Genomic DNA, 16,216 nt, shown 5'->3' with positions numbered 1-16,216 from the left:
CAGAGCCTCAGAATACTGAAATCTGTATTTTTTTAATCTTTTTTTCCTTCTAATTTGTTATTCTTTTCTAAATAACACACTGTTATTTACTCACCAATAACACACAATTATCCTTCTTTTTATTTATTTGTTTAATTCCATAATGTCTGGCTTTTTTGGCATCCGTCAGGAACTGAATTTCAAAATAAAAATAACCAGAAACAGACGTAGGCCTATAAGGGACATTTCGAGCATCATAGAGTGGCGAAGTCCCTCCCCTTCCGGGGGACCTCCATGGGACCTTATTTCGTAAAAATCATGTATTGAAGTCAATGGAGAAAGAAAGATTATCTTTTGATCCCGTTTGAATTGTGCAACGAATTACACATATGATGTTTGTCAATTTAAAAGATAATTTTGCAAGTCAAAACAATTAAAATGTGTCATAAAACTGTGAAGTAACACATTTGTTTGTGTTAAGCGCTCAATGAACTACATCTCCCGTCTCGCAGGACACACCAAGACGGCCGTCGAGTTGGCACATTTCACCTCTTTCTTTCAGAATGAAGTGAAAAGTATTAAAAGAGGTGAAAATCACTACAAGTCTGGCCATGTTGAGAGCTGTACATAGACAAAAGGGGAGTTAGTCGGTTCCGTAAGAGCCAGCATGCGGGACCGGGATTCTGGGATTTGTAGTCTTTCTAGTTGCGTATTTTTCATAGTCTTATATTTCAACAGTTTTACGACAAACTGTGACTTTTTTGACACGGAATTTTTTTTTTAAGATCATATGTGTAATTCATGACACAATTCAAACGGGATCGAAAGATACGTTTTCTCTCTCCATTGACTTCAATACATAATTTTTCAGAAATAAGGTCCCATGGGGCGGAAGTAGATGGGCGTGACTTCGCCACTCTAGAGTGGCGAAGTCACGCCCATCAAATACAAGACTAAATACACAACTAGAAAGACTACAAATCCCAGAGTCGCGTAAGTGATGTCACAATTGTTTTCCTCCACCAAGAGATAGCTAAGATCAGCATGGCGCTGGCTAAGATAAGATAACTTTAACAAGATGCCTGTGTGCTTAGTACCAGGTTGTTATCATACCAGCAATGGGTCTTGCTCGTTCTTTTGCTTCCCGTCTGATGAAAGGACCAGGAGTGGCTGGATCAAGTTAGCTACCTAGCTAGTAGCTAGCACGTTAGTTAGCATTACAGCCTTGTCATTTTTATTAGCCTTAATATGAAGTAACATTAAGTAACCAAAAATGTTAAACAGTAAGAGTAGTAGTCATATTTCGTGAACCCTTTGAAGAGTACTGTCACCGGTGTGATCATTCTATAATACACAATTTAAGCCCGGGGGAGAAATGCTAACGCTAGCATCAGCGATCGCCGATCTTTTCTACTTCATGTTATCTGCACAAATGGTTGACATTAAACATTAATAAGACCAGGCAGTTCAGAGAGAATCAAATTAAGGCAGGCAAGCAGCTTTGCATGACATTCTTCTGGACGTGTTTCATTGTGGTGATAGTGAGGGTAGACAATCCTTTTGTTGACAAGACAGTAGTGACGGCCATCTTGGTGACGTGTGTTGTTGTGAGTCTGCGAGTCCAGAGATGTAGTTCATTAATTGTTTCACACAAACAAATGTGTTACTTCACAGTTTTACGATACTTTTTTTTTTTTGACTTGCAAAATTATCTTTTAAATTGACAAACATCATATGTGTAATTCGTGGCACAATTCAAATGGGATCGAAAGATAATCTTTCTCTCTCCATTGACTTCAATACATAATTTTTTCAAAATAAGGTCCCATGGAGGTCCACCGGAAGGGGAGGGACTTCTCCACTCTATTGCGATACACAGCCACTGAACTGATTACCCAAGATCCTCAGCTATGGACACGAAAAAAAGGGGAAAATCGTGTTGGTCAACACGAATCAATAGATTAAATGTCGTGACTATAACACGAAATGCCGTGAGACAGGGTTGGTGTTTCTCTCTCTCTCACTCTTATACATACATTCTCATAAATGTACAGCTGCAAAAACACAAATTGTTTAGCTAATAGGAAGCTGGCATTGAGCCTTTAAAGTGATTGTAGTAGCTCCTCAAGCTGAGTCGAAGTTCAACCCCATGGATATGTTAAATGAGGGAACACAGATCTTTATAAGATTGGGCATTAGACGTTACCTCAGTTCATCCCTCATGCTTCGTCTTATTTCTCCACCCATGTTTCTTCCTTTTTCTCCATCAATGTTTTTCAAAGCTTCTTGGCTGATGTTTGAGGGTTGGTGAGTTGTTCTGCTCCTCTTTGCTATTACTTCCCCTTACTCTTCCTCTCTATTCTTAACCTGAATTCTACCCTTTATCCTTTCAGAGCTGCAGCAATGCTGGGGAAAGAGAAACACAGACCAGGCTTCTCTTCATTCCAAGTGCAATCTCTGAGACATCTCTCTTGGTGAGTTTAAATTGGGAAAAATGTAAACTGTATCATATGCTTCTGTTTGAATTGGAAAGTGTGTGAATTCTCACTGTGAGGAGCGTACTTCTGGAGTGTGCCATGCAGAGACTGTAGCTAACATAAAGACAGCTGTCAGCTGTTACAGGAATAACTCGCAATTGGCTCCTTAATAGTAGTCACTAAGTGTGTAAAAAGTCATGACAACAAAGAACATTCAGGCTGGCAGTGGATCTACCTTCAGTCAGAATCAATGGCTAGCTAAAACAAAATATGCTAGCCAAATGTTGATGTTGAAGACAAGTTTGTGGACTCCAAAATAAGTCGATTAAACAGGCGCACAGATAATCTATCACTTTACAAAGTTGACCCTGCTGGCTGCTTTGCATTAGCACTTCATATAAGTTAATTGGTATGCCCCCCGCCCACTGCCATCCAGCCAGGAAAGAAGGAAAGTGATGATGTGACCCTAATACTCGACCGAGCATAATGATGTGTAAATACCTCCTCACAGTCGGCGGCCTGCTTGTTAAAATTTTGCAGGCGTGTTAGGGTGATAGCCCTGATGTTGTTGTAAGCAACCCAGTCTCACGGCATTTCGTGTTATAATCACGACATTTATTTAATCTATTGATTCGTGTTCACCAACACCATTTTCGCATTTGTTTCGTGTCACACAGAACGATTTTGAAAGCAATGTATTTCTATTGGTAGTATGTTTCGTGCCTGCACCACGTCTTTTTGTCTGGTCGGGTCTTGGAAGACCAGAAGCTGTGTGGTTCATAAAAACATTTTCTTTCTCAATATCTTATCCTAAGCCTAACCCTATCCCTTTTATTTTAAATTGTATAATGTCGGAGTTTTTTTGCCGTCCGCGAGGAAAATAAATGGGGCTCAGAGCCTCAGAATACTGAAATCTGTATTTTTTGTAATCTTTTTTTCCTTCTAATTTGTTATTATTTGGTGCAGGCACGAAACATATACCAATAGAAATACATTGCTTCTAAAATCGTTCTGTGTCAGAATACTGAAATCTGTATTTGACAAACCACCTGTTTTGACTGTAGCTTGAAAAGAAAAATCCCGTCTGTGTGAAGCAGAAAAGTTTGGCTTAGTTAAAGCCAATGCAGAACCACATTTTCCACTCTACATGGATGAATGCATTGTAGCTTTTAAGAGTCAGTTTAATCAAATGTAATTCACCAAACTATTCCTTTAACATCTTAAGAAATTATTTATCTACATTTGTTTCAAGAACCAGAGCTAACTGTCTGTCTGCTGTTGGTTTCCATTGACCAACAGTAATAGGAGAGCTGAACAAAGGAAAGGCAACAGAAAGAGACAAAGGAAGCTCTCAGTACTAGTATCTGATGTGACCTGAAAGCTCACATTCAGGTATGAAGCGGTGAATGGAGTGAGGTAATCTTGGACCTCTGTGAGTAACAGATAGAAAAGGAGCAAGTCCATTCAAGGACTGTCCCCCGACTGAACTTTAGCTGATCAATTAACTCCATTATGTTAATCTGGGATGCACTCCATGTTCCCTGTGGCTCTCAATCAACCCAGGAACCCAGGGATGAGCCAAGACAGAGAGGACGGGTACACCAGTTCATTTCCCGCCGACCAATGAGGTCATCCAATGAGGAGGCCGGGTGGCATCCGTCCTCCTACGAGGTCACCTCAGGGTCTGTCACGGCCTTCAGCACATGTCTTATAAGTGACCACTTTGATGTCTTCAAGGAAAACAAGATCAGATGAAGATTTATCAGAGACAATCCAGTCTCTTTTTATTTGTGTTTTTATGTGCCAAAGTTTTAATGGGGCCCAGATTCTTTTGTGCAAGATACCATTTAAACCCGATGAACTGAGGGGCAAACATGCATGCAGTCTTACATCTAAAGTGCGTTGGGTTACACCCAAACCCAAGAGCTAAGAATAAAACACAGATGCATTTTCCACCACATCCAGGTGCAGCTTTAACAATGAACAAAGCAAAACAACGCATTTTTTTGTCTCTAACAGAGACGCTTTGGTTCTGCTAAAGCATGCATCCCGAAGGCGATTCATGACAGTTGAGCATCCAGGGTCCATTACCTTGAGCTGACGCACCAAATCAAGACCACTTCAATGACCCAGAGAGGCAGCCGTGACTAAAAATAAAGAGGCAGAAAGGCCAAGAATAGCCTCGGCATGAGGGGAAGGAGTGAATTACTGCCGCGATAAGCCATGATTCCTACACATGCAGTGGGATCATGATGTGGCGGGGGCATGCAAATTGGTACCAGCTGTGTGGCCTTGGAGTATGCTGTTGCGGACAGGAGACACGGTCCAACTATGCAGATTAATCATTTACTCATATAACACGGCCACGTTGGAAACCTCAGGCACTCACTGCATTTATCTCCATTCATGTGTGGTGGCTCTCAAGCTTGGCCTTGTGTCATGGGACTCAGGAAACAATGGTGGCCTCAGAGAAGCACCACATAGTTCATTAAGGTTGACGAGGGAGCTTACAGGATCAATCATCTCATCACCCCGGATCATGAGCAACATGACTGTTATAAGACACCCTCCTGCTCCTCCTTCCCCTGGGCATCTCACCATCCCATACCCCACTATAATTCTTTCTATTGATAGTCCCAAAGTGTTGCTGTCAATCTATTTCAAAGATTGGCTTTCGTGGAAACTATTTGGCCCACATTTGGGTTATAGATGCATTCTTGCGATTTAGCACCCAGTTTTCTAGGAACTACATATTCTCCGAACTGGAATTTATGATTTAAGAAAGTGTGATTTTGAAAGTGGAGCCAGCTGGAGTGGCAGTCAACAAATAACATTTATTTAACATGAGAAACTTAGACCTTCAAGGAAAGATGTCAGTGCTGAGATGTCAGTAAAGTCATCACTGACACAACGCTAAGGAGTCTATATATCCTTTATTTAACCAGGTAAAAGACTAAAAGATTAAAATCTCTTTTCCAAGAGCGACCTGGCCAAGAAGGGCAGCATGTACAAAGTTACAACAGATAAAACACAGACATGACAGGCAGACAAATACAGCTGTAAAACACAAATAAAATGGCACATTAGCCAGTTACACACTTAGCTAGCTAGTCTACATCCACACCGGGCGCTATGGACGTTCAACAACTACTGACAGTTCTTATAAACCTCTGAGTTCACATACATGGAATTGCACACCTAATTTTACAGATGGGGGTTAAACACTCAGAATCATGATGACAGAATTCTAACGGCTGCATATGCATACACAAAAATCATTGCCTCTTTGGGTTGTTGGTTTACTGGACAAGACCCCCATGTGTTACTCAGTCAAGCCTCTGTTTATGGTGCTGTTTTTACAGGTCTATAAAATATTAGTCTGAACCACTCTACTCTTGTGTGTATGGAAAAGCCACATCTGAAGCCTGCTGGTTTGTCAGGAGTGGCTGTGGGGAATAAGAGCTAATGCCGTGGCTTGGGAGCCTTCCTATAACAACACAGACTCCTTCAAGGGTCCCACCATGACAGCCAAGACCACTGCTCGGGGCCTCGACTGCTGAATGTACTTCAAACATTGAACACGCTGCAGGGGACCCGTGCTGTGTTTACTGACCGACCTGTCTGGCTTATTGCCAAGAGCAGCTCTCAGACAGAAGTTGTGACATCACTGCACATCTCAGCCTGTGTTGTATAATAACGACTAAGACCTGTTCTAGGGAGCGTGCCGTGTTCGCGGTGTCTTCTCTGAGGGTCTACTCTCAGAGAGGCACAACCTCCAGATAGAGAAGCTTGGCCTCATGTCTTTCATCACTTTCAGCTTGTCCTTATCTTGTGTCCCTAATGTCTCTCTCATGCATTATTTTCTTTTGCATCATGACAGTTTTACAGGCTTTTTTTCATCTCTTGGTATCATATTATCTTATATTAGTTAAATGGATTTAATAATCCTCCAAATCACTAGATACCACTCTTTCTTTATCAGAGAGAAAGAGACAAAAAGCGACAAACAGAAAGTAAAGAACACAAACTTTTAATCATTTTCTACCAGCTATGGCAGTCTCACGTCATTTTGTGTTATAGTCACGACATTTAATCTATTGATTCGTGTTCACCAACACGATTTTCCCCTTTTTTTTCGTGTCACACAGAACGATTTTAAAAGCAATGTATTTGTATTGTTTAAAAGTGTGTGTTATGGTTCTGGTGTGAAATAAAGTACAATTACATTTAAGACAAGAAAAGAAGAATCGGAATCGCAACTCTTGACTTGGTATCGAAACCAAAATGTTGGTATCGTGACAACACTACTCCTGACAGTTAAACCTGATATTTAGTAGGTCTGTTAAGTATTGAATGCTGATCATTCTGACGTAAACGGAGCCCCGCGCCAACGGAGCCCCGCGCCCCCCCCCCCCCTGAAATTCAAGGTGATATATATAATTAAAAAAATATATATATATATATAGCACCAAATTGCAAATAATCTATAACTACTGTCACTTTTCACATTGAACATGTGCTCTTTTATTAAATAAACTAAACGCTTTCATCTTAAGTTGTGGGTTTAGTGTTTTTGACCCTAAGAAACACTGATGCATTAATCAATAACAATAATCCACAGCTCCTCTCTCTGCTCCAGAGGATTTAAAAAATATATCCCAATGCCAAAAAAATGCATCAGTGACGTGGTTGAAATCTTGTCTCCAGAAAACCAAAAACTGAAACAAGCGGTATCAGTGACTGTGTGTTTGATGTGGCTCTTTGTAGTAACATAGAAAAAATGTGGCTCTTAACCTCTAACTGGTTGGCCACCCCTGGCCTAGTGGTTAAAGCACGTTATTGAATTATTGTTTTTATGTGTTATATATTTGATGAAAAAAATAGGGGGAAAGTAGAAGGTCAATGATAGAAATATAGAATATAAAAAATCAAGAAGATACTATAAGTGATCTCTACAATACAACAGTTTAGTGCAGGATGTACAAAGATATTAATAGGAGGAGATGCAAAACAGAAAAACGAATTAACCTTTATTTAAACATTAAATAATACTTTAGATTAAGGTCTTCTTTTAAATAAATATTAAGCCTGACAAAGTACTTTATATTATACGTATGAATTATACTCTTATGTATGTAGATAGTATAAGAAATGTGCAGAATATGACAGTTTAATGGTGGAGGTACACACATATTGATAGATGTCTTGTAATGCACTGTTGAGGAACCTGCGACCCAAGTTTTTCATTCATTGCATAACTCCACCATAGTTGTGTATATGATATGTCAATAAACCTTAGAAAATCTTGAAATCTTGAAAGGGATGTGCAAAATAGCCATTATATACAGTCTTTAATTAACTATTAGTAGAGAATAACGAGTAATGAATATACTTGATAGGGATCTGCAGATAAATGCTTAGTCTTCTCAAGCACCAACTATCAAATATCCTGATTGTTGGCACTTGACCATCACCTTCCCTGAATTTTACTCCGGTGTAACTAAAGTCTGATTTAAGGGTTGTTTATATTTCACATCATTAATCAGAATCTGCAAAGTAACTCCAATAAATGTAGTGGAGTAAAAATACCAGGTAAACCTCTGAATTGTAGTGGAGTAGAATTACAAAGTAACAATGAGCTGTCATGTGGGTATATTAATGCTGCGCATTATGGACACAAGCGATTTTCACCCATTTATTAATTATATGTTTTACATTTGATAACACCAATGTTTTTAATACTGGCAACTTCTAATTGTGGGAAAAACAAAAACGTTCAGTAAAGACGTCCCATAGAACATTTTGCGAAACCCAATAGCCAGCATGTGTAGTTCTGGGGGGGGCGTTCGATTCCAGTTTTGGATAGTCTGGCGTGGTTTCGTTCCATTTCAAACAGCTGTTTGACGCTCAGCGTAACCTTGGAGCACAGCCAAGCCCGCCTTAACCTGCCATCAGGCCCTGGGGCTGATGGCAGGTTTTGTAGGCCCCCTATTTAAACAACAAATCAAAGTCCTTTATAGCCTCGGCAGGCTCTGTGATCGCACTTCTCCACTCTGTTCTACGCGTGCCTGGTCCTCTCCTCCAGATGAGTGACGTATCGGGCCTCCCTCATGTATCTGTCCGGTTGCCGTTGGCTCCCCTCCACGTAGCAAGTCCTCGTCGTCCTCTCCATCTCCTCCATCGGATAATGTTCCTCCTGTCTGTTTTTCCTCTCCCGCTACTCCATCGCTATCAGAACCAGGCGGCCTACTTGGCTCCGAGGCCCCGCGGCCGGCACCGCTGCCGCTCGGTACAGAACTCATCTGTCCTTCCTCCTCATCCTGGCCTACAGGTTTAAAACAATCTGTAAGCTTCGGCATTTTTTGTAATAGCTGCTTGTCTCGAAACTCCTTTTCCCTCAACAATTTCCTTTTCCGAGCGCCACTCTCAAACTTTTTCTTCTCCGACATTTTCTCCTAAACAACCTTCATCTGTCACTCAATCACTCGCAATTTCAATACGTCACATGTGAAACATAATCTCATTCTGATTGGCTGATAAGTGGTGCCCACTGGCTGTTTCGGAGTCATCATTTTTGAGAAAAATCTCTGGAATCCATCGATCTGATTGATTAGCGGAGCAAATGATCAAAATACTACAGAGGGAAGATATTTTCGTTTGGATTACTGGTCTGGGGGAAGCTCGTGTGTGTGTGTGTGTGTGTGTGTGTGTGTGTGTGTGTGTGTGTGTGTGTGTGTGTGTGTGTGTGTGTGTGTGTGTGTGTGTGTGTGTGTGTGTGTGTGTGTGTGTGTGTGTGTGTGTGTGTGTGTGTGTGTGTGTGTGTGTGTGTGTGTGTGTGTGTGTGTGTATTTTTGCGTTTGTGTGTATTGTGTTTGTTTCCCGGGGAAAACACTCACGAGAAACACCGGCTGTTGTCATGCCTGCTGTGACGTCAAGTTACTCCGTTCTCTGCTTGTAATTATGTCGTTACAAGCTTCAAAGTTGTATTTATCATCTGAATTTGCCGAAACAAGTTTAATATTCTGAAAGCCAAGACTTTGTTTATTTGAAACCAGATGAAAACAAACTGTCACGGACCCTGCCGTGTTATTTATGATTACTATACGCCTTACATTCATAATTTCAGCGGAGGGAGGGGGGGCGGCGCTGTGGAACAGCAGAGTGGCGAGGGAGAGCTGTCTTCTTCCCTTTACAAGCTTCAAAAATGTATTTATCGTGTGATTTTGGAAATAAAAGTTTCATATTCTGAAAGCCAAGACTTTGTTTATTTAAACAAAAATTAAAAACATCTGCAATAAAAACCTTTTTATTTTTATTTATTTATTTATTTTTAATTGGCTCATGATAGGCCCCTGATCTCCGTAGGCCCCTGGGCTTCAGCCCAGGTCAGCCCGTGCATTAAGGCGGCCCTGCGCACAGCCACTCCAACATCCAATCCCAGAGCTTGAAGATTAATCACGGGGACAGTAGTCCTAAACGATAGCTGGGGATTATGGGTAGTGTCGTGTCTTCGGCCATCCTAAACTCAGAAATGTTTTTCGGATTTGATATGGCATTAACACCATATCCCTACATGCATTGCAACTAAAACATCCAATCAGCGAGCTTAAACCATAGCTGAGGATCTTGGGTAATCAGTTCAGTGTATCGCAATGATGCTCGAAATGTCCCTTATAGGCCTACGTCTGTTTCCGGTTATTTTATTTTGAAATTCAGTTCCTGACGGTCGCCAAAAAAGCCTGAGATTTAAAATAAATCGTTCTGTGTGACACGAAAAAAAAGGGGAAAATCGTGTTGGTGAACACGAATCAATAGATTAAATGTCGTAACTATAACACGAAATGCCGTGAGACTGGGTTGGCTATGGAGACCAAACAAAACACTTTCTCGACATATTTCCATTAACAAAGCCAAGAGCTCGGCTAAAATGTTGGAGAGGAACACAGCTCACACTGTGACAGGTTACGTTTAAAGACCAACGGTGAAGATGACAGACAACACATATTTTGTCATTTTATTAGAAATGCATTCACCCCCTCCTAACATGCTCCTAATTCTTTGCACATCATTACAAGGAAAATGTTTGGAATCTAAAATACACACAACACATAAACAGACCGAGTAACATTTGTATATTCAAGAAATAACTTTGTCTCTGAAAAATGTAAATAATTCAAAAAGACAAACTCAATCTGTAGAGGAGATATAAACTTTGAGAAATCAGAAAGAGAGAGACGGAGAGAGCTAGAATAATATGGACTATAAGGTATTATGACGGAAGATGGCCTGAGGCATAGAGTCTGGTGTACACATCATATGCACCCCTTTGTGTACTGCATGCATTTACCAGATACACACCCACAAACACACTCACACGAAGTGAATCCCATCCACCAACCCAGCAAGAGGAATGCGGGTCCAGTAAATATCTAAAAGGGGAGAGTTGACAGATGGCAGTCCTGAACACAATAATTACCACATACTTCCCGCCACTGTGCATGTCTGCTACATCCTCAGCTCCTCAGGCTAACTCCCTCAAACCCAAACCAACGGCGCAAAGAGCCCACACAGCAGCTTTATCCAGCTTAGGGCTCACAAAGAAGCCTGGCTGTGGGTTAGCAGCTACATGTTAACCACAACACATACTGTATAGGTTGGCTAGCTGTTAACCAAACGCATTAGCCTACAGACATATAGGTTTAAACTAACTAGAATCATGTGATACTGCAGCGTAGATCAGCTCAGACCACAGAAGCGTATAACCACGGAAGAGCCATTATCTGCCTCCCTCACCAAACCTACCGTGACAGACTCCACTGAGACCGTGTTTAGACCCCGGGGCTGCTTCTCACACCATAAACACTCAACTTCAATTCACTAGCTGTCTGCAGCTCCCATCCAACCCACAGGTATGGCTACGCAAGCTGGGATGGCCAAGACAGCGTAATCAGCAGATTGGGGGTTGGGATCCGCAACCATGAAGATGAGTGGCGTCCACCATCAGAATGTCCTGAAAACTAAGCTGCACCTCGCTGAAACATTTCTCACTCTGCCATGTGGCCTCCCTTGATAGAGAGTTCAGAGACAAACACACTGGAGGAAGACATCAACATTGCAACAAGTACTTACGGGTTCCAGTTTATTTCAACTTGTTTCACAAGCGCAGTAGAGTTTCAAATGTTTACACCAGAGTTCTGAACCTTGCGGACGAGATGCTATTTGTGTTGTTTAATATACAAACAGGGTCACAGGAGATTTGTCAGTCTTTGAATGTCTGACATATTTGTATTTTGATGAGGAGCTTTAAATATATCAGTATGGGATCTATTTGGTGCTCAAAATATGTACATGACTTGTCAATCTGTGTCAAAAATGTTAATAAATCGTGGTTCAGACATAATAAATAACTTACATTTTTGCCTTGAAATCCAACCAACCACACAGAGAACAGATTTATTAAACAACTCAATAAAATGTGCCTAAAGGCAATGGATACGTAAGGGGTTTAGGGGATAGATCATGGATCGTGAGCTGGAAAAAAGTGTGTTTTATGTGTGCACAAACAACCCTGCTCCCTCTCTCTCACCATGACCTTTCCGCACAAGGTATGATGAAGGATGAACTGGCCTTCCAGGGTTCACTGAGTTGGTCCACAAGTACTCCACTGACCCCCCTCTGTGCACTCAGCTCTGATGCTTGGCCATGCAAGGAATGTTCACACATACGGATACAAACACAAACACTCAGGCATGGCCTGAAAACTGGTAGCAGGCTATCTAACATTCCTGACCTGGAAGACATTGTCTAAATTTGGAGACTGGTCCTCCTTCCAAAAAAGCTACAGCACCGGTTGTTTGCTCAAATGCCTCAAATGACCTATGTTTGTGATTTTCTGAGAAGGACCTCGTGTGGCCATGCGAATTATGACTGTTGTCTGTCAGAAGCAAAGGTGGAAGCAGCGTGATGTTGTTAAAGTACCGCAAAAGCTCTTAGGGAAGGTTGGAACGGATGGTTGGGTGACACCAGCATCTGTTTGCGTCTCCATTTACCGTTGTTTTTACCATGACTATCATCCTCTCCTAAACTTAACCACATAGATGTTGATTTTAAACCTACACCACAATGTGTTTCCAACCTTAACCAAGGTTTTAGCCTTGCTAGTGGCTCTACAGATGGATAAGTCATTTAGTTGGTACACCACTTTGGTCCAAAATTAAACATCTCAACAAACAGGATGGATTGTCAATAAATATTGTACAGACACTCATCGCCCGCACAGGATTAAACCCTTTGACTGGTGATCATTTCCCTCTTACTTAAGGCACTGCTGCGCTCACTCTCCCAGAGTTGATAGCATAGCTTTAGACGCTTAGCCCCCTTTTAACCCTGATACACGATATTCCACGATCTGCAGTTTTTTTCTGGAAGGTATGACAAAGATGCCAATGGGGAGAAGGATCAGAAAACACCCACTGTTTTTGGAATTGTATAACACATTAATAAAGTCAGCCAACACCTCTGATGCAGATTAATATAGCATTGGCTAACAATGATTAGTAACCCCCTTAGAGATTTTATGTGAGTTTCATGGTGTTTATCCAACTGCTTCTGTGTGTTTTTGATCCAGCATCACTAGATTAGTATTTTCCCCTTTCTCTTTCCTCTGATTCTTACCCTGTCTTTTTCTTTCTCTTAGTTGAAGGGCGGTGGAGAGGGGAGGGAAAGTGAGCAAGCCGTCTGACCCCATAAGACTGGACTCCGTCAACCATGCATCGACCACAAGCATTGGTCTCAACTGCTCATGTCAGATGTTATAAAGTGCCCATGTAGGCCTCATGAAGGACCCCTGTGTGCCATCACTAATAAAGGGCCTCTATTTCCCCACGACGACTCACACAGTGGTCTGGCCCTGGGCTCAATCCTAAAAATATAGAAACATACATATGCAATTTAGTAATTGGTATATTTGTTTCATAGATAATTCATGCACATTCACTGAAGCTCAGTCAAGAGATTTTTCAGAGGAGGAATAAAAAAAGGGGGGGGAAAGACTGCACTTGACAGGTTTTAATCAAAACGATTCATTACAGCTTTACAGTCTGACAGCAGCACTAAAATAGGCAGTCTTCTAACCCATTTTTTTTCAGACGGCATTGGGATGAGGTTGGGAACATGTTGGTCAGCAATGTTGTTTACGGAACTGCCAAGCACATCAATTAATCTTCACTCCCTGTGAGTTGACATATTGTCAAAATAGTAGCACTTAATCAGTGAGATTTCCCAAAGGGACAAAATGTACAGAGCAAACAGCAACACTCGAGCTCGGTTCATACCTCCCACGACTTACAACAGAGGATTTGTGTCCAAAAGCACTTCTGGCACATGAAATGAAGGAGCTGTATGGAAAGCCAGGCTAACCAGCCCTATACTGCTTTGTGTGGGGGGGAAAGGTGGGAGCAATAGGCTTTATAACTAGACGTTTTTTAAGGAATCAAACAACTATTATGAATCCAGCACTTTTATTTTAAAGGGGACATACATGCTCTTGTTCAAATGTGTCTCTACAGTGACATGTTTACATGCTTTAATGTTCTAAAAGTGCTTTATTTTTCCCATACTGCCTGTGCTGCAGCACCTCTTTTCACCCTCTGTCTGAAACCAGAGCCCAGTCTGCAATGATTGGTTGGCTGGCCTGCTCTGTTGTGATTGGTCAACCGCTTAAGAATGTCAGAAATGTCCTGTGCCTTAGCCTATCGCGTACAATGTTCTGGAGTGCTAGCCAATTGATGCGTTTGTGTAGTGATGTCACTATGTTACGTATTTAAACAAAGGAGTGTTGTTAATGCTTTCTGTTTTTTTTACTTTCACTTATATATTTTAACATATTCTATCTTTTTATTTTATTTTTGCCTTAAATGCCTGGCTTTTACGTATTCCTTGTAAAGCACTTTAAGGTAAAAAAAATGTCCATAAAAAGATTAATATTACTTAATTATAATTGTTTGACCTATTATTATTACTGTTATGTGTAATAGGGTTTGCTCATAGTGATAACCCTAAAGAGAAATATCACCTAGCCTCTTTCAGTTCATTGTTTTGGTTCATGACCCAAACTCATATCTCTCCACTCAAGCCTAAAAAGTAAATGAGCAAAGAAGCTCTAAAAACAGACTGACACTGATAGACAGCCTGCCGGACGGTAGCTGGTTAACATAGTGCAGTGTTTCTCAAAGTGGGGGGCGCGTCCCTCCTGGGGGGCGCAGAGGCATGATAGGGGGCGCAAGAGACGCCACTGAGCCTGCAACCCCGTTTTGAAGAAATGTGCAGTGCCAAACAGGCTCATTGCAGCCACTTTTTTGCCAAATATCAGCATTTTCTTTCTTTTCATTTTTTTGCAGAGATTGCAAAGTGGCAAAGTATTATAACTTATTGTTCTAGCAAAGGGATTGCACAATTGTATTATGTATTTTTTTTTTTGAGCACACAGACTTATGGAGCATTGTTTTATTATCACTGTTCTAGCAGTGATTTTTTTTTTTAAATGTTGAAAGGAATGCTCACGTTCATATTGATGTATTTTAATAAATGTTAACTTGGCCCATTACGTGACTATTTGTGTTGGGGGGTCCGACTTTTTTTTTCTCCAAAAGGGGGGCCTGACGTTTGAGAACCACTGACATAGTGGAACATTTAGCAGCTAATGAGCCAGATTATCCCCTTAAGCGTTTAAGCTAAAAGGAGACTGGATACTTGCCCTTAAGGTGACCAGAAACACAACTCCAAATTATTGAGTATATTTCTTTATTGCCGCTAGATGTGCACATAGTCAACTCTTTGCTAACAAGTCCTCCCTATCAAGTAAAACATTGATAATTATTCAGTGTTGTGTTTAGAGCTTGTTTCTGCTGCCCCCAAATGGCCAAACATTTCAGTTATTGCCAAATTCAACTGATATGCAGTTTGTTACAAATCCTTCCAAAACAAGCCGCCAAGGAAAGCTATCTGTATTTCGCAGTATGCCAGAGTTGTGGTGTCTGGTGTCTCGGTTGACTTTTGGTGCATCTTTCCCCTGTCCAAGGTATAAAACCGTCAAACAATAATGAGTCACTTTAGTTTTAAAAAGACTAAGCTGAATGGGGCTTGCCATACTACTGAAGTACCTTCAAAGACAGAAAAGGAAATGGCAATGACTTAACAGTCACTCAAAGCCAGCACTTCCTCCTTGTTTTCCATATCTTATCTTCCTCTTTATGCTCTGAGGCTCCTCAACCATTTCCCCGTCACTTTCCATCTCTTATCTGATGATGCTCAAAGAAGGGAATTGGAATGTGTGTGTAAGTGCGTGTGTTTGCATGCGTGTGCGTGTGTTCAGCAGTTGTGTGTGTGATTGGTGAAAGGGGGGTTATTGTTGGGCCTCTGCTACACGGATGTCATAATTAGGAAATGGAATTCTGGGAATTCCTGGTAAGGTTAGACGGTCCTAGAACTCTTTATCTGCTGGAGCCGAGCCCCCCTCTCCTTACGGAAAATTACAACATGTTCCAGCACACACCATCAGAGCAATCAATTACCCCCTCCTCATAGAACACACATCGTAAACAACAAATATCCCAAAACATCCTACAATTGTAACCTCATGGCACTGAGGTTCACAAGCATCAGTGACATGTTGGTTTGATGTGGACCCAACCACATGGGCTGGCTAATTAACCTCAACTATTCTAAATATATCAAGTGCTTTATTTATACCACTATCAGAA

General features: G+C 41.2%; 1 long non-coding RNA gene across 1 annotated transcript; it reads left to right on the top strand.

Moving 5' to 3' along the window:
• Positions 1 to 1,932: 1,932 nt before the first annotated feature.
• LOC117545237 lies at positions 1,933 to 14,753 on the top strand. Its single transcript, XR_004568794.1, has 3 exons — positions 1,933 to 2,286; positions 2,373 to 2,453; positions 13,153 to 14,753. It is a non-coding gene; the product is annotated as an uncharacterized LOC117545237 (long non-coding RNA).
• Positions 14,754 to 16,216: the final 1,463 nt, after the last annotated feature.

The sequence above is a fragment of the Gymnodraco acuticeps genome, unplaced genomic scaffold (genome assembly GCF_902827175.1).
Source record: "Gymnodraco acuticeps unplaced genomic scaffold, fGymAcu1.1, whole genome shotgun sequence".
Classification (NCBI taxonomy): Eukaryota; Metazoa; Chordata; class Actinopteri; order Perciformes; family Bathydraconidae; genus Gymnodraco; species Gymnodraco acuticeps.
Note: the sequence above shows the minus strand (reverse complement) of the source record. Positions and strands in the feature narration are given on the sequence as shown.